General features: G+C 40.5%; 1 long non-coding RNA gene across 1 annotated transcript; it reads right to left on the bottom strand.

The window, feature by feature from the left end:
- Positions 1-259: 259 nt before the first annotated feature.
- LOC108433255 lies at positions 260-17,452 on the bottom strand. The gene is made up of 4 exons (XR_001858281.2): positions 17,069-17,452; positions 16,734-16,765; positions 1,235-1,364; positions 260-705 (listed from the first exon to the last, which is right to left on the bottom strand). It is a non-coding gene; the product is annotated as an uncharacterized LOC108433255 (long non-coding RNA).
- Between the last annotated feature and the right edge of the window lie 2,083 nt (positions 17,453-19,535).

The raw sequence follows: 19,535 nt of genomic DNA, 5'->3' as shown, positions 1-19,535 counted from the left end.
CTAAACAGAGTTCTGTGTGTATAAAAACGTAACATGTCAAAAACGAAAGAAGCGCAAAGCCAGAGCACCAATCAGAAAAAAACAGTCTATTAAAAGACTGGTTTACCAAGAGAGACACTGGAGGACTTTCACCTGAAATGAGTTCATGAAGCCAGTCTGGTTATAAAAATGATATCAGAGCCAGAATTACTCTTTTAGTACTTTTACTTTCGATACTTAAGTACATTTGAAGGTAAATACTTTAGTACTTTTACTCAAGTGGAGGTCTAAAGGGAGGAACTTCTACTTTTACTGGAGTGATATTTTACCTTGGGTGTTTCTACTTTAACTCAAGTACATGGTTTGTGCACTTCGTCCACCTCTGGTTTTTATTCATTGCTTGACACATTTTAATCATGTCCGTTTAGATCACCATTTTTACAGTGTATAACATTTTTAAATGCTTTCAGTTAAATAACCTGCAGGGATATTTTTCTTCCTCCAAAGTTCAGTCTCAGAAGCTGGTCAATGATTTTCTGAAGTAATCAAACACATTCAGGGGTGCTGAGGCCTGGACTGTGGGGTGGCCTGTCCATTGTTCAGCTTCTTTGTTTGACGTGGCCGTCTCCTTTTCTCAAGAGCTTCTTGGCAGCTACACATCCTTTCAGACCCACAGAGCTGAGTCATCTTCTCACAGTGGAAGGCTGGCTGTGGATTTTTTCAGATCTGAAGCAAGAAGGGGACAGTTTTGGTGGTCTTGCATGGTTGTTAAGTGTTCCATTTTCTTGGAATTTATTTGCTTATTCGCTTATTTTCCTCGGACGGTCCTCTTTCTTATCTAATCTTCTCCTAAAAAATGAGTAACTCACAGTCTGTTTTGGCTGGAAAATTGATACGTGGGTGGTCTCTGATTTTTCCACAGCACTGTACATGTTTGATTTTCAACCATTCCATTTAAATAAAACACATGCAGCATGTAGTGGCATTACTTTTCCTTTCTTATGGCCTTTAAAAGGGATTTAAAAGCACTGAATTCGATTCAAATAGAGCAGCAATCCTGAGTCAGCGTGACAGATCAGATCTAATGGTGAAGATGTGGTCTGCATGGATCAGTTGAGCCTTAGGTTTATTAGCTGAAAGATCACCACAGGCTCTGAACTAAAGCACATAGCAAGAGGCTCTTATGTCCATAGTGACCTTTCAGCTCTGGACCCGAATAGAAGCACAAATGAATGTTACGTAACTGGGTCATTACCATATTTTGCTAAATAGTTTCCAGCAGGAGTGTTTAGGGGGAGTGTGTGTTGAGGTGGATGGGTCTTCATATGTAAGAGAAAGGTCCTCTAACTTCTCAGAATGGCCCATCAGGCATCCGGGAATGCAACCTAAAGAAAACAGCATGGGAATTTAACCTGCTTCTGACACGAAGCTGTGGAAAAATATAACGATGATTTGTTTTTCTAACCATAATTAGACACAAAGTGGCCTGAATATGTAGAATATTTCTTTTTTTCTGGATGTAATTCAGATTTAAATGTTCTCAAGTACTGTATTTCAGGGTGTATTTTGGTTTGTCTATCTAAATTTACAGGCCCAAATCGTAAGGCAAATTATTCAGTAACTGCATGAAATTAATGTCAATTTTCTCCAATTTTATTTTAAAAGCTCCTCTCAAATAACCAGAAAATGTGTTTTATGGTCATAAACATATTATTATACGCTTACAATTTATGGCTTAAAGCCAAAAATCTCCAACGCTCTTTGTGTTATTTTCTAAAAGTGATGTTTCCAGAGCAGATCACTGAAGAGACGCCGTCTGTTTATAGTTTACAGCCCAGATTTGGGGGAAAACGGGTCGACTTTCAGTAGAAAAACAAAGTTCAGCTTCTTTTATTATAAGGGTTTAAAATGACATCACCGTCTATTAGACTGGAGAGAAGAGCTACAGCCTCACACGACGCCCAGCTTCTGAATGGAGCTTATGGAATATGAACGTTATGAAGAACATGATGAAGTGTGTTTTGGAACCACCGGTGGTCCCGAGGAGTTTAAAAGTTTAAAAACTTATACACTCACAAGAACATGGTTCTCCAAGCGTTTTTTTGTCAAAGACAGTGGTCCTCAATAGAACCATGGACACTCAAAGAACCATTTGTGTTCCTTCTGTGATAGAATGGCTCTTGAGATTGATAGAGAATGTGTTGTATACGGTTCTATATAGCACCAAAAAGGTTTTTCTATTGTTATACACTTGACATTGACCTTTTTAGTGCTGTGTGGAACCATATATAACACATTCTCCATCAATCTGAAGAACATGTTCATGATGCAAAGAACCATTTAAGCATACAAATGCTTCATTGAGTGTTCATGGTTCTATATACAACCCTTGTCTTTACTAAAGAACCAATGAAATGGTTCTTCAAATTGGTGGTGATTATGTTGTATATGGTTCTATATAGCACCAAAAAGGGTTCTTTTATGGTTATAAGCTTGACGTAGAACCACTTTCAAAGGTTCTATATAGAACCATATACAACACATTTTCCATCAGTCTGAAGAAGCATTTCATGATACAAAGAACCATTTAAGCACCTGACTGCTTCTTTAAGTGTTCATGGTTCTACGGAGAACCCATGTATTTACTAAAGAACCCTTGAAATGCTTCTTCAGATTGATGGTGATTGTGTGGTGTGTGGCTCTATATAGCACCAAAAAGGGTTCTTTTATGGTTATGAGCTTGACATTGTTACACTAAAAGAACCATTATTGGTGCTATATAGAACCACTTTCAAAGGTTCTATATAGAACCATATACAGCACATTCTCTATCAATCTGATGAACCATTTCATGATATGAACAACCATTTAAACATACAATGCTTGAGTATAAGGTTCTCCATAGCACCTTTTGGAAAATGGTTCTATATGGCACCAAAAGGGGTTCTTCTATTGTGACGACATCAAGCTTGTAACAATAGAAAAACCCTTTTTGGTTCTATATAGAACTCATAAACATTCTTCATCAATCTGAAGAAACATTTTATCATGCAATGAACCATGTAAGCATGGAATGGTTCCATATAGAACCATTCCCTTTTCTAAAGAACCCTTGAAGAACCAGCTTTTTTGAGAATGTACATAAAGTAGCTATATATCTGCTATAGACTGAACTCCCTGCGGTTATCTGTTTTATCTGCGGCAGCCAGCTAGAACCAGTTTCCTCGGCACATCTTGTGACCTTTTGGTTCTCGAAAGAGGTAAACAAGCTCCTAACTTTCTCAGCCCCCGGGCCCCTCCCTCCACTCTCAGAACGAAACTGAATCTAGATATGTCTCAGACATGCTTCTGAGTGTCAGCCTCAGGCACCAGCTGGGCCAGATCTGCCTCATAAACAATGAATAAATAATTCCCCTAAAAAGTACCAGCACCATGTCTGTAAATACATCAGCTGGCACCTGAGGGTCAAGTAGGGCCTTTCCTCCATCATCTGCCTCATGAAATGATATCGAAAGCTTTTATGCAGCATCTGAAGGTCCTAAACACGGAGGATGAAACTCATTTCCAATAACCTGCTGGTGTTTCCAAGGTTCGGTCTTAGAAGTTGGTTGCATTTTGTGCTTCCTGTAGTCCAAGAAACCCAAACACATTCAGCGAGTGCATTTACAGGCACTCAATAATCCGAAGCCGATCACAGTCGGATTTCTGCAGTTACCTGATTATTCAAGCGATCATGTAAACTGCACAGCGTGATTTCTTAGATCGTATTAAGGTCTAGAAATGCGATTAAGAAATCTGAGGCTGGATTTTAGCTCAGTAATCAGATTTCTCAGTGCATGCGAACTCTTACTCTGATTTCTTTCAGATTTCTCCTGGGAATTCCCCTGGGACCGGGAATTAGCAAGCAGCTTTGCCAGGCAGCAAAACACTTTTGGGGTGATGCTGAAACAACTACACGCTTGACAAAATGAAGGATTTAAACTTTCTTCATCTTCTAGATGATGTACGTTCATATATTTAAGTACAGTGGTGCAAAGTTTTTTAAAAAAGCCCAGGCATGAAATTGAGTTTACATTACGTTTACGTCACGTCTTCCTCTGTGAGTTTATTGGCTGGTTGCAAAGCAGAAATCTGATCACTGTCTCACTCATGTCGACCCAGAGTTTCCCCATTATCTGATAACTCAAGACCATGTAAACATGTTGATTGGATTACTGATAAAATCTGATTTTCTGCAGTTACCAGATTATTAAGTGCATGTAAATGCATTCAGTGATGTTGAGGTGTGGACTCTGGGACGGTCAATTTATTGTATTTCCTTTTCTTAGTAACAGCTTCTTGACAGTTACACATCCTTTCAGACCCATAGCACTGAGTTGCCTTCTCAGAGTGGACAGCGATGATTTACTCAGAGTTCTGTTTCAGGCTATTCAGCTCATATGAACGGTTACCTATCGCATTATGAATTTTTTTTGCTGGCTTATAATTGAAATATTACAGGTCGATCTCATGTAATTTCATCTTATTATGACTACCATGAGTGTGAGGCAGCACATGGTTCAGAAAGGTCACTAAATAGGTCATGTACTATGCTGGTCGTATTTCTTTCGGGTGAGCTTCCCAATCCTCTGCTTTCCATTCACAATGCACAGACCTGAACAGCAGTGTTCTGAATGGTCAAGCCTCCTCATGCCAGCAGGCCTGCTTCGTCAGCCGACTGTAAATGGTGACCCAGCACCCAAACACGCGCATGCTGGTCATTCACCCACCCCACATTCAGACAGAAATAGATGAACAGCTGCTGATGGGCTTTAAAGCGCCAACTTTCCATAAACTTTGCTTCATTTGATCTCGTTATAATATATTGGCAAGGTTGAACGTTCAGAAGCAGGGTTTGCTACATGCTACCAAATATCTGAGATGGCAAGTTTCATTGTGATGTATTTCATGTTGCCTTTGCATTCACGTTTAGTCATGTGATACATGACCTTAGCCAGCAAAATGACAAAAAAAAGAACATGGAGAATCTGAAAGTGAAATACTCTTCAGCGAAACTCGCAGCAAAGAAAAAACCTACTTCACTTTTAATGTAAGTCAATGGAACCAGATGTTTTCCCAAGTCATTTTGGGCTGTTTCTTTTAGTCCATTCATCATGAAGTGTACACACAATGTAAAGAGTAACAGGTATTTTCAAATTCTGTCAAAAACTGAAAAATGTCAAAAATGGAGATGTGAGGTTTTCATCTGACAGTAGCGAAAAGTTATTTTTATAAAGGCATGTACAAAGGATAAAGGTTTTTCTTTGCATAGATTACATACATTGCATTTCTATGTGCTATTGAACTATTACCAGACTGGACTTGCCAAGAAAAGGCCTGAAGAAGTGAGTCTTACATGGAATTTCTACCCTTTTGAGACTTTTGAGATGTAAACAAACTCATTCAGAGTGGTTTGGTGTGAAATGGTTCATGTTTCTTTACAGTGGTGCTGATAGGGTTATAGCCATTTTATCTACTATCCAAATCTACATGTGCACCTACTTGTGAGCTTTTCTTACTGTACATAATCTTGACGATGGAAAAATAGTGGAAAATCTGGAATAACAAGCTTGATTTAGGTTATTTTGCCTTACGACGCTCGGCATGTGCCCCTTTGCCATTACTTGGTTTTAAAAATGACATGTTAGGCCAAATTTGTGGCCCAAACTATAAAGGCATTGGACAACTTCATAATCATTACCTGTATTACCTTTCTGTGAGGTAGCTTTGGGAGGAATTAAATCAGCCTCAGACGTCTGGTTCCCACCACCACCACAATGAACAATTTTGACTCGGCAGAGTCTCTTGAATGCAACATTTCACGTCAAACCACTCTCGATGACTTTGACAAATGACTTTGTTTACATCTTAGTGATTTAATTACGCACAAAAACATTCAAGTCAATCTCGTGGAACTCCCCTGGAAGACCTTGATGCAAGGATCACTGAAGGCAAAGACACTAAAGCTTTTCAAGCCAATCTTAACCCCTTAATATTCCAGGTTCATTTCATACAAAGGCTTATTATTCAGTAACCACAGGGATTTCAACGCAAACTAATAGAGCTGTTCTTAGATTACAAAAGGATGTTCTCGGCCTCCTGAGGTTGAAACTGAGGGGTACAGCACCCATTGGAGATTTTATGGGCTTGAGTCCTTTGCAAAAGCAAGCATGAAAGTTGCATTTGATATGTGCTACCTTATGGAACCAGAGAGGGGTCAGGGGAAGGGAACTACATTGGGAGAATTGGGAGGTTTAGACAAGGTGAGCCGCCAATTATGGACACTTTGTAGATGAGGAAGGTAGTTTCAGTAATGACCAAGGTTTGGGTGAGAACTTGGGCTGTCTGTTCTCATCAAGGATCAAATATGTTGTGGAATATGCAGCATCTAGAATTAGTTGTGAAGTGTAACGTACTATGGAAAGGTTTGTTGGAAATCCAGGAGGCCAGCAAACCTAAATATCCTTAGCAGGCTGAGACCCACCAGGCAGAAGAATCACAGCAAGGATTGAACAGACTGGTGGGTGTCCGGGAGATATTCTCATCAATATGGGATGATAGCTGATGCAAGACTGCCTTTACCCGGAAACAGAGAAACATATTAGAAGCTTTCGACATTGTCGAAAACAGGCTTCATAGGTACTGGAGTAACTCGGGCACATGTGGAAGTAGATGGACTTTGACCATGTGAAGTGCTTATCAGTGAAGTGCAAAGTCATTGGATAACTTTTAAAAATAAGGGATTTGGGGGTTTTAAGACCGAAAGTATAACTGGTAATCAGAAAACTGGTGGTTTCACAACTTCTTCTTGATTGTCAGCAGAACTGGGTTTGTTATTTGTGTGAGGCATTTGAGTTTTTAACAGAATAAGTGAAGCATGAACCTGATTGGATGAAGGAAAGTGCTGTTGTTAGGCATCAGCTTCCCACCAAGCAAGAATAGGGAACTATGGAGCTTCAGTGGTGGCATCCGTCTTTAACAAAAATGCTGCGTGAGCACAACAAAGGGATGGGAATGGGATCCTAGCCATGACTTACTAAGATGTGGGAATGAGATAATTAAGTTGTGGGCAAAGCTTAGTAAAGTTTTGAAACAAGAGAATTAAATTGAGATCATTAAATTGTGGCCATGACTTGATGATAGTAAGATGAGAGAATGAGATAATTAAGTTGTGCGCATGACCAAGTAAAGCATAGAACACAATAATTAAGTTGTGGGTAAGACCTAGTAAGATGAGAGAATGTAATAATGAAGGTGTGGCCATGTCTTAGTAAGATGGGAGAATGAGACAATAAAGTTGTGGCCATGGCTTAGTAACATATAGGAATAAGATAATTAAGTTGTGGCCATGATTTGGCAGCTGAATAAGATAATTAAGCTGACATAATTAAATATGAGAACGAGATACTTCAGTTTTGGCCAGGACTTAGTCAGGTATCAAAACAAGATATGTAAGTTGTGATAATTAAGTTGTGGCCACAACTTAATAAGGCATAGAAACAAAATAGCTCAGTTTTTTTTAACTCAGTGGCCGTGACTCAGTGACATGCGGGATAAGATAATGAAGTTGTCACAATTAAATTGTGGCCACAATTTAGTAAGGAAGTAACAGGATAATTAAGTTGAGCCCATCACTTAGTTAGGCATGGGAACAAGATAATCAGGTTGAGATAATTAAGCAGTGGCCTACACTTAGTAAGGCATGGGAACAAGATAATTAGGTTGAGATAATTAAGCGGTGGGCTACACTTAGTAAGGCATGGGAACAAGATAATTAGGTTGAGATAATTAAGCGGTGGGCTACACTTAGTAAGGCATGGGAACAAGATAATTAGGTTGAGATAATTAAGCGGTGGCCTACACTTAGTAAGGCATGGGAACAAGATAATTAGGTTGAGATAATTAAGCGGTGGGCTACACTTAGTAAGGCATGGGAACAAGATAATTAGGTTGAGATAATTAAGCGGTGGGCTACACTTAGTAAGGCATGGGAACAAGATAATTAGGTTGAGATAATTAAGCGGTGGCCTACACTTAGTAAGGCATGGGAACAAGATAATTAGGTTGAGATAATTAAGTGGTGGCCTACACTTAGTAAGGCATGCTGGGCCTAAAATTTTATTACATATTTCTATAGCCTAAGAATAGCTCAGCCAGTTTGCACTGAAGTCCCTGTAGTTACTGAATAATAAGCCTTGGTATGTAATAAGCCTGTGTAATAAGCACTGCTGTGTCTGGTCCACTCAGACCAGTGCAACACACACTAACACACCACCACCACCTCAGAGTAACTGCAGTGCTGAGAATGATCCATCACCGAAATAGTACCTGCTCTGTGAGGGTCCATGGGGGTCCTGACCACTGAAGAACAGGGTAACAGAGTATCAGAGAAGCAGATGGACTACAGTCTGTAACTGTAGAACTACAAAGAGCAACTATACAGTAAGTGGAGCTGATAAAACGGACAATGTTATGCCTGATTGGTCAATATTGGTGACTATATAGCACATGGCTGAGGATGAACATTCCCTGCAGGGTCAATCGGGGTCAATATCCGTGAAAGAGTCAGTTGAACATAAGGTTTCAGCAAAATCCTGCTCAAATGCTGTTTAACTGTATACAGAAAAAACCCTGTTCCAGGTCCCCCCTGTGAACGTTCTGTGTCCTAGCCTTTTTTGGCAATTACATTCAGACGATGAAACTGGAGCTCACTCGTCTGAGCAGGGCCAAGCGTCCTGTGTGCCCAGTGTCTGTCGCCTTGGCCCTAATTTCAGGTCAAGTAATGACCACCAGAGAGTTTGACGTGCCAAGTGTGACTGGGTCACATATACAACCGTGACCCCTGGCCTAGTTTGTGGCTAATGTCTCATTAAATGAATAACAAAGCAAGATTTTTCATGTTTACAATCTGGTTTAAAATTGCTGAACACATACCCGAGTCAAGAAATGGATTTAGAGAATGAATGCATATCATGGCTGTTGCTATAAGGAAAACCATGACAAGCATTCGGCCAGGTTCACACACTGTTATGCTGTGGTGGGCATATTGGTGGCATGGTTTGGGTTCACTGGTGCCCTTTAGAGCAGTAAAAGTTGATGCGAGCCAGACCTCCTTTTTGAGCCTTAGTGTGCTTTTTTGTTACATCAGCACACCTAAATCAATGTTTAGCAACATTTCTCCTGCCAGGTTTTGGTTTCAGTGGTTGCATTCTGCACTCCTTTGTTGCTTTTGCCAATGAAGCTTCTGCTTAAACTGGTTTTATAAAGCTTATGTTGGGTTACTAGTGCAAATCTACATGTTAGATATGAACATTTAGGTGCAGAGGAAATGATTTGTGGGCTGGATTCAGGGATAAATTGTACATATGTGATTTTATCTATCTGGTGGCAACTTAATTGCAGTCTACATACTGTAAATTTGTGAATTTCAAGTCAGTATGATACTTTAAATGTGATTTTATGGTTTTATACTGTATTCCATGCTGAATGTTGGGAAAACATTTACAGTACAGGCAGATTATACTGTATCAAACCAGAAAAATTATAAAGGAGGAGACTGGTCACTGGCTGAAATATCAATAGGGAAGCCTGGAACGCTCAATACGCTGCCTGTTTGCAAGAAAAGTCCCACCCTTCAGAAAAATTAGCCAATCAGCTTGCTGTGTAAGCAGCAACTATGTAGAGAAGCTTTTAAGGCACAAGCACAGTCAAATTAATTTATGTACATCTAAAACTCTAAAAACAACCACCCAGATCATATTTACATCCATTACTCTCATTTAAATGTGCTTACCTGCTGCTTCTCCACTGTGACGGCAGCGAAAACAGCAGCGGCAGCTGGACTATGCTTGTCTATTTACGTCTCCTAACAGTTCACACAAGTTTGGTGAGTTCAGTTCAGCAACAGCTTAAAGGTTAAATCCATTTACATTCATGGCGTTTGGCTAAAGCTCTTCTCCAGAGCGACTTACAATTTGATCATTTCACACATGCAAGTGTAGGTAGTGTTAGGAGTCTTGCTCAAGGACTCTTATTGGTATAGTGTAGGGTGTTTACCCAGGCAGGGGATTGAACCCTAGTCTACAGCATAGGAGGCAGTGGTGTTAACCACTACACTAACCAACCACAAAGCCTTAACAATCCAGGTTCATTTCATGCTAAGGCTTATTATTCAGGACCTACAGGGACTTCAGTGCGAACGAATGGAGCTCTTCTTAGGTTATAGAAGTGTGCAATAAAACTTGTGCTTGCTGCCAGGGCCTTAGCTTGATAAGGGGTTAAGTAATGTGTGATCCCCAATATTTCAGTCGCCCCAAAAAAATGAACAGAAATCAGACGGATAGTATGAGATGCCCTGTCTTATATAACCTGTTAGCACTTTAAATGTCATGCAGCATATCCACGGCTTTAACCCGATACCAGATTTACATAATATTTCATTTGATTATTTTAATTACAAATATTCAAGTCAATTTCCATTGCGCCGGTGGAAAGACCACTAGGGGTCCTGCAGAAAGAGGTTTATATACAGTAACATTTCACAGTGTCGGGTTTCTCTTCTCTTTTCTCTCTGCTGGACCTCTTTCTTGCTGAGTTCAGGTTTCTCAGTGTGCTGAGAACAGTAAGAGAGACAGCATCAGGCCAGAGCTTTGTCATGTGGCCATACGGTTACGACCGGTCATTCAGTATGGCTACAACCAATGCGCTGAGAGCTACTAGGTCCTGGTATTTATAGGGAGGGAAGCTCAGTTTGGGATGTGAGTGAGGGGCAAACACTGAAAGTGAGTGAGGGAGGGTAGGGCGGTGTTGAGTTGAAGGAATGGAAAGTTCTTAGCTGCTCTTTAAGGGGGAGTTATTTTGGGGGGTGTGATGGGCAGGAATAACAGATTTCATTAGTCTTCTTATGACCAGAATAACAATGGGACGTTCACTTTTTGCAATCTAGAAGGAACTCTTCATCTTAATGATAGAACAACTAGGTCATGTAATGGATATATATGCACAGAATTAATATTTATTTTTTTAGATCTCATTTAAACTTTCCGTGCAACCCAAAACCAGAAGAGGATGCCTACACTTGTTTTTCTCAGAGCTGTTCTGAATGGAGGCAGGGCTTACTTCCCCCTTAGGCTCAGCTTTGACTCAGCAGAAAGGGCGATGTTGCTGTGGCAGCTGTTCTCCAAAGCCGCCGAGCTCACTTACCAAACAGACAAGCAGAATATGCCTCTGTCCATGGTTCATTTAAAAAAAAGCCGAGTCACTGTTGCCTTTCAGGCTGGGTTTACTAGAGGATAATAAAGTAGGGTCTTCACATTTAAAGGCTGCATAATACATGTACAGTTCGTTTTCAGCTATTTTAGATTCAAGGTATCATGTTTGGGAAAAAAAAAAACATGTTCATATGACTGTGTATCACAGAATAACACAGGGTTTCTCAACCACTGGACCAGGGACCACAAGTGGGCAGGAAAGCACCCCTTGGCGGTCTGTGGGCCTATACTGAGAGGGGGGCCAGTGGTCCATAGTGGGCTTGTGAGGGCACTTTATCATAAATGTCAGTATAAAACATAATTGACTAAACAATAAATGTTTTCAGACATTTAACAACGTTAATACGACCCACTCGATAACAGTGCGCAAAGGCAGTGTGGTCAGTTTTTTTGCCCTTTGCCTCTAGACATACCTGACCTTACAGTCCACTTGCACCAATATTCTGCTGATGTTTCATGTTCACTGACACACATCACATGTTGCAAGTGTAGGTAGTGATAAAAAGGTGCTTGGTGGGAAAGGTTGAGAACCCCTGGTGTAGCGAACTTGTATACATATATTTCAGTATGTTTTGGGGGCAGTCATGGGCTGGAGGTTAGGGAACTGGCCCTGAGACTGGAAGGTTGCTGGTTCAATCCCCAGCACTGACAGTCCATGACTGAGGTACCCTTCAGCAAGACACCTACCCCCCAGTTGCTCCCCGAGCGCCGTGGATAGGGCTGCCCACTGCTCCGGGCAAGTGTGCTCACTGCCCCCTAGTGTGTGTGTGTGTGTGTGTGTGTGTGTGTGTGTGTATTCACTAGTGTGTATGTGGTGTTTCACTTCCCGGATGGGTTAAATGCAGAGGTGGAATTTCCCCAGTTGTGGGCTTAAAAAAGTATCACTTAACATATACAACCTTTTTAGATGCTTAAGAAGACCTATTTGAAGGTTAACAGTGGCTGATTGTTCTGGGATGTTCCTTTGCTTCAAGAGCCGTATTTAATGACTGAAGTCAATCTTAAATATTTGTATTATGCAAAATAGTAAAAACAGAACCAAGCAATATATACATAATCCTGCCACTGCTAAAAATGGGAAGTCTGCTCAAGTTAAAATGATATAGTAACTGATTACATGGCTTTTCTTGAGTTGACTTAACTTGAGGACACCAGAGTTCACACAGCTCAAACGTCTTGTGCAAATTTCTCCCAGCTGTTGTTTCTAGGTCTGCGTCTGTTAGATGAACAAAACTGAATTTGTGTTATTTACTCTATTTTCCCACTAGCTGGCACTTCTTCTATCACACAGTCCCAACTGGCATATTGTCCTCTTGGGATTCAAACTTACAGTCTCCTGACGTTGGGATGATTTGTTAGACAGTTGTACCACATGAGACGACGCCATGCTTTAAAGTTAAAACAGCAAATATTAAACATTTGTAGACACAAAACCTGAGTTGCTTCTTGTGTTCCTGAGTTGTGTAGTGGACTAAGCTGCCTCCCCAGCAGGAGGTTATGAGCTTAAGCCCTTATTAGTCCCACCACCCATCCATGCAGTGGAACACCACATACACACTAGCAAATGCACACACACTAGGGGGCAGTGAGCCCCCTTTCCACAGCACCAGGGGAGCAGTTGGGGGTTAGGTGCCTTGCGCAAGGGCACTTTAGTCACATATTGTTGGCCCAGGGGATTGAACCAGCAACCTTCTGGTCACAAGACTGGTTTCCCAACCTCCAGCCCATGACTGCCCCAGTCATGGGACTTGGGACTGGGCCTCAAGACAGCAGCAGTTGACCAAATGAGGCAGTGCAGCAGGCGGTGCAAGACGAAACAGAAACACGGTACGAGAGCTGGTGTTCATGCTTACAGCTAGCCTCAAGAGACAGGCTGTCCTTTCTGTTTGTCTCTCTAATGTTCACTCCCTTGATACAGAATTGGATCAACATCATCAAATGTCATGCAGCTGATAAGTGTTTTTAAGTACTGACAATATCCATGATATACTTGGAAACACTTAGTATGACGGGTTGTGATGTCATTTACCACGATAACGCTAAGTACTGTCACATTGCCCATCTCTGCACATTTTGTTGATGTAAAAGATAAAACCACATTATCTAAAGAAGTCCTAACTGCACATTTTACAGGCCTTCTGAAAAAAAAAACATAGAAACCAATACATGTTTCTGTTGCTTCCTGATGTTTTTAATGTGCTTTGGCTTTTTAAATAGGTTGATATCACAATGTGAAGGATCTTAATGGTTTAAACCTTGTGTGGTGTTGATGTGTTTGTTACTCGGTCTGGTGGACCCACCACATTGTTGTTGTTGTTGTTTTTTTATCAATACAGCAACAAAACAATTACAAAACAATTTATGTGAAAATACCAGATGTTTAAAATATCATAAGTGTCCAGTGTAGGGTTCTCCTTTAGCAGCTGTAGCCAGTCAGCAGCCTGTCCATGTTGTCTACCCTCACACACACACTAGCATGTTATTTTATATGTTCTTCACAGAAAATGAGGCTGATATAATAATAAATCACATCATTTTCCTTTTGGTACACTTTGAAAATGAGTACCACAGAGCCCAACACCACACAAAGGTTAAGTAATAGGCCAATTCGCATTAGAAAGGGAAACAATTACATTTTAACCCTAATTGTTTCTTAAGGTCCTTTTCAGCAGGGAGGTCATTTAAAGGAATTTGAGGGGACGACCTCCTAACAATTCCGCAGTAATTTGACTTTGGATCTTGACCCTGGATCGTTACAGGCCCAGTCACTGCCCCTGGTGATTATTTGTGGGTTACTGGTGTAAAGGTTATGACATAATCAATACCTTAAGGAGCATTTTGGCATCCTGAATGAACTTGAATATCAACAGCTACAGTTTTTAGCTGACACCACAAAACCAAGCTGTATTACCCAACAGTGAAGTCACTTGCTTAAAACACAACATACCTTTTGTTTCTCTCGCTTAGAGAATGTATGGCATACTGACTGATACCACATGTGAAGGACAGAGTGGAAAGAACATCCTGTGTAGTCAAATGATTGTTCTAACAAGAGAAACCTGAATATCAGCTGTGGTTAAAAACAAATCAGCTACGCATCAGGCGTGGCATGTTTAAGTACTCTGCCGCGTTCTTTACTGCACAATGTACAAATACCCTTCACTGAGACAAAAACACATTCCTCCCACACCTACACCCTTAAAAAAGATGTTTTTTCAAGGGTTCTCCTGGTTCTACGTAGAACCATAAACACTCAAACAACCCCTTTTCATGATTAAAGGGTTCGTTGCACTCTGAAAGCGTTCTTCAGATTGATGGAGAATGTGCTATAGACAGATCTATACAGAACCTTTTTGAATAGGGTTCTAGATAGCACCCAAAAGGGTTCGTCTACTGTTGCAAGCTTGACACCATAACAATACAAGAACCCTTTTGGGTGCTATATAGAACCATTTCCAAAAGAAGTCAATCTGAAGAACCATTTCAGGATGCCAAGAACCCTTTAATCATGTAAAGGGTTCTTTAAATGTTCAAGGCTCTGTAACATTTTCTTTACTAAAGAACCCTTGCAGCACCATCTTTTTCAAGAGCGTCCTGAAAGGAGAGTTCCACCGATATCTCTAAATTTCAATGCTGAGATGGACACATTCAGAGCGCTTTGATGTGAACTGGTTCATTGTAGAGTAACTTCCGGACTTTGATTTCTTCTTTACAGTGGTGGTGATAGGAACCAGACGTCACAATATCTACAGCGCGAATATAGTCATTTTATTTACCCTACAAAATGACTAGTGAACCCACACGTGTCTTCTGAGCTTTACATAATGTTGATCATGGTTTAAAAAAGTGGTAGATCAGAGAACGTAAGTGTCCTTCGGGGACTATTTTGCCTCGCCACACCCTGCATGCGACCTCTCCACCATGAATGGTGGAGAGGCCAAATGCTTTTTCTGAAACTGTTGTGAAACGACTGATCAGGCATCAAGGGGTATATTTGTAACCATTACACTTTATATGAAGGCGCTGTTAGGGGCAACACTTTAGACGTCTGGTTCCTATCACCACCACTGTGAACAAGTCTGTCTATATAAGTGACTCTAGAACGGAGCGATTGATTTTAAATCACTCTGAATGACTTTGCCTCCCTCTTAATGATTTAATTATGCAGTAGTTTGGAAAAATCAGTGGCGTTCCCCTTTAAGACGTCAACATCTGTGCGTGTTCGTGTTTCCTTTAGTGTTATTTTGGCAGGGTGCAGTGCTTTAAGTAGGCCTAGCTTTGCTGCCAATGTTCCTTTATGTTGGTGTGCTGGCTCCTTTATGCTGTAACATGTAATCATGTAACTGGTTACAGTTAAAAGTCACTGCTTTCTAGAACAGCCAGCTGCTGAGCTGAAGTGGGTCAAGCTAAGATAATGACAGCAGGCGTTCTCTACGCTCCAGCCGCAGCCGCCGCAGCGCTCAGTTCCTGTCATATTGACGCCTGCAGGCTCAGAGTCTTCTGCTTTTATACGCAGCTCTAAATAAGGTTTGGTCTGATGAAGCCACAACATAATTAAAGGGCCCATACCATGAAAAAAATCAATCTTCCTCACTTTATAAAGTTTCGAAATGTACGCTCTTAAAAATGATGGTTCTTCAAGGGCTCTTTAGTAAAGAGAATGGTTCTGTGTAGAGCCTTTGAGCACATTTTGAGAACCCTTTGCATGATTGAAAGGATTTTTGTATTGATAAAGCATTATTCAGATTGATGGAGAATGTGCTGTAGATGGCTCTATACAGAGCCTTTTTGACAAGGGTTCTATATCGCACCAAAAAGGGCTTCACTATTGTTACAAGCCAAAGAACCATTATTTGGTACTATATAGTTAACAGTGTACCGTTCACTCCTCAGTCCATTCAGCCCATATGAGGAAACTGAACGGCCTGTTTTGAATTCAGTGTTTTTGTGATGTCAACAAAAAGCCACCACATTTACATACAGCCACCTACGCTCTTACAAAAGGTGGTTCTTCAAGGTTTCTTCGGTAAAACAATGGTTCTATATAGCACCATGAACACTCAAAGAACCCTAAGCATGATTACAGGGTTCTTTGCATCTTGTAATGGTCCTTCAGGCTGATGGAGAATCTACTGTGGACGCTTCTATATAGAACATTTTGGAAAAGGGTTCTTCTACTGTTACAATGTCATGAGTGTAGCAATAGAAGAACCCATTTGGGTGCTATACAGAACCCTTTTCTTAGTTTTTTTTCCAAAATGTTGAAAATAAACAGAAATTGTGTATTAAAAGTAGCAGAACAAGTTTCCACACTGGCTTTGGTTTCTGGTATTTCTGCTCAGTAAATCAACAAATCACGTCATTTGACCATAAACCTTTGCGCCCGACTGTGTTTACAAGCAATGAATTAGAAAAGCGTTAACAGACAGAATGAATGAATGGTACCTTACACCAAGACAAACGAGCATCGTTCTGCGCTGTTTTATTTTACAGTGGTGCGAATGTGTTCAGATGTTGCCATTAAACAAACAAACAAACAAACAAACAAACAAACAAACAAACAAACAAACAAACAAACAGACAAATAAGTTGGAATTCTGGTAGGAAAAACAACAATAATCCATCATATTTAATAATAATCATTATAAAGATTGTTATATTTAATATGAGCATTTTTAAAGGTTTTAATTTTAAAAATCAAGTATGTTTTTTTTTTTTGGAAAAGTATTGAATTTCAATAACATTTGAATAAATTGTAGATCTTCCAGAATAACACTAACCTACAGTAATGAAGTACAGTAACTCCCCCACTGTAGAAAACCACGTATCGGCAGGTACCTCAGCACCAAGGCTTTCTGATTGAAAGTAGCTGTAGTGCTGCTTACAGAGCTGTTCGTAATGTATTGCTGCCTGCATCACATGTGGGCAGGCAATCAGTGGCCTAATTGATACTGCCCCCTGCTGGACATGGGGGATGTAGACTGTTATTCTTTGGTGGAGTGTTTCCCAGCCCACCTGCACTGCACAGGTCTGAGCTGGGTGAATTATAGGGCTGTAAAGCAACTCTGTTCACCTAGTAATCTGAAGTATGACCACACAGGAATAAAATATGCAAATGTTTGATAGGAACTATCTGCACTTAGTAATAATGGCAGGTTGCTACTTCTAGGCCTAACCTAAAAGCATGTTTTTTCTGTATGGAGGCCTGCATTTGCCTATTTATTGCAGGTAGCATGTATCACATATCTGCCTACTCATTACATCTCTGCTGTCGGGACAAAACCTTGTATCTCCAAAATGGTAACTTTACAGGAGAAGGAAAAAAACATACTCTACTTTTATGTAAGTCAATGGAACCAGACGTCTTTCCAAAGTCATTTTAGGTCATTTCTTTTGGTTCATTCGACATGAAATTTACAGATAAAGTAAAGGGCAGCAGGCACTTTCAAATTACGCCAAAAACTGAAAAACCTCAAAAATGGAGATACAAGGTCCAACAGCAGGTCAGGCTGTTCTCCATCTGTAGCTGAACTTATGGCCAATTTTGAAAAGTAGGTTGTGAACTTGTTGCCTGTGTGGCAGACGTTTCAGTGAGGACTAAAAGGAGGATTATTAAGAGCTGTGGGTGTGAAAGTATGCACCAGCTTGATTTTATCCTTAGTCATATTTTCACATCAGTCATGAGCATCGACCTCTGGGCCGCTAGGTTCACTGTAGAATGGGCGATACCATGGATTTCCTTTTCAATCCAATATCAAGTAAAAATCATCCTGATACTGAGATTGATTCTTCTAAATAAAAAAGAGGAAATCCGTGTGATTTCTACAGTGAAATGTGTGAATTCTTATGACTTGAAATGACTTTTATGTAGTTACCCATTTCAGGCATCAAAACAAATTCCAATATTTTAGAAAAGGATCATTTAAATGAATGCTAGAAAAAGAAACTGGGTGTTTAGACGTTTGTGTGAGGATCACTTCCCATAAGTAAACTTTAGGAGGGGATTGTCACGATTGGCCCCTCCCAGTCCGGTCCATGTGTGTTTGTTTTGGTTTGGCCCATGTGTTTTTGTTTTGGTTTTTAGTCCAGCCCCCAGGTTTCATGACTCCACCCCTGATTGTCTCCACCTGTTCCCCGCCTGTCCCTCGTTTACCCTGTTATTTAAGCCCTGTGTTTTGCCCTGGATTTCTGTGCATTTTCTCATGTCTGACTTTAGATCTCTCTGCATTGGCCGTCTGACTTTGGACCGTTATGACCTTGATTTTGGATTTGCCCACAATAAAAGTTGCTTATCTCAGCGTATGCGTCCGCCTCCTCGCTCCCAACTGTTACAGGGATGCATTGGTATGGATTGGCTCATCCCTACCTCACGGAGACTGAGGACTGTGGGAGGTCCTGTTCTTATGTCTACAGTGACCTGCTTTAAAGAAGAGTCTATTCATTTCAGTTCAGATATTATAATGTACTGTAGGCCTATAGGACCTTCCGCCGGATGACCGCTGGGATGGGCTCCAGCACCCCCCCCCCGCGACCCTGAGGTAGAAGCCTTAGAAAATAGATGGATGGATGGATGGATGGATTGATGGATGTAGGCCTATAGGTGCACTTAGTGCAGCACATGTTCATTTTAAGCCTAATTAGCCAATCTGACTAACTAAATAAATAAATAATCATGTCTAGGAGGACTTTTAAGCCATGGACATGAAAGCATAAGCAATATTAATCATTTCTATATTAATGCCCAGATGATCTCTAGCTGATTAATTGACTCACATCGGTTTTTTCACATTAGCTAGGAGTAAACGTAATTCAACCCTTTCCATGCCTAAGAGGATCAGGGCGTGTGTAGTATTGCTGATGTACACACTGGTTGTCTGAATCATATGTAAAAATAATTCAATAAAAATGATTGGCATGAGACAGGTGATTAGATATGACTGGTACATCGAAGTGATATCTCGTGGTGTATCCATTGCTCTCTGGCAGAGCAGGATGCTTAAAAGACGGTTAGGGTTAGGTACTGTGGTTATTACTCGGTTACTGTGTTTTTCATTCATTTCCCTGCTTTTGTAACGCTTCAGAAATAAATATTACATTTCTCTTTTCTCTGTCGGGCTGATTTAGTTTGATTTCTACATTTTTAGAAATGTTCATGTTTTGGCACTTCATACATTTTTCAGCCATAAACAGCAAATTGGCCCTGAATTTACATTTACGGCATTTAGCTGACGCTCTTATCCAGAGTGA

This window comes from Pygocentrus nattereri, chromosome 18 (genome assembly GCF_015220715.1).
Source record: "Pygocentrus nattereri isolate fPygNat1 chromosome 18, fPygNat1.pri, whole genome shotgun sequence".
Lineage (NCBI taxonomy): Eukaryota > Metazoa > Chordata > Actinopteri > Characiformes > Serrasalmidae > Pygocentrus > Pygocentrus nattereri.
Note: the sequence above shows the minus strand (reverse complement) of the source record. Positions and strands in the feature narration are given on the sequence as shown.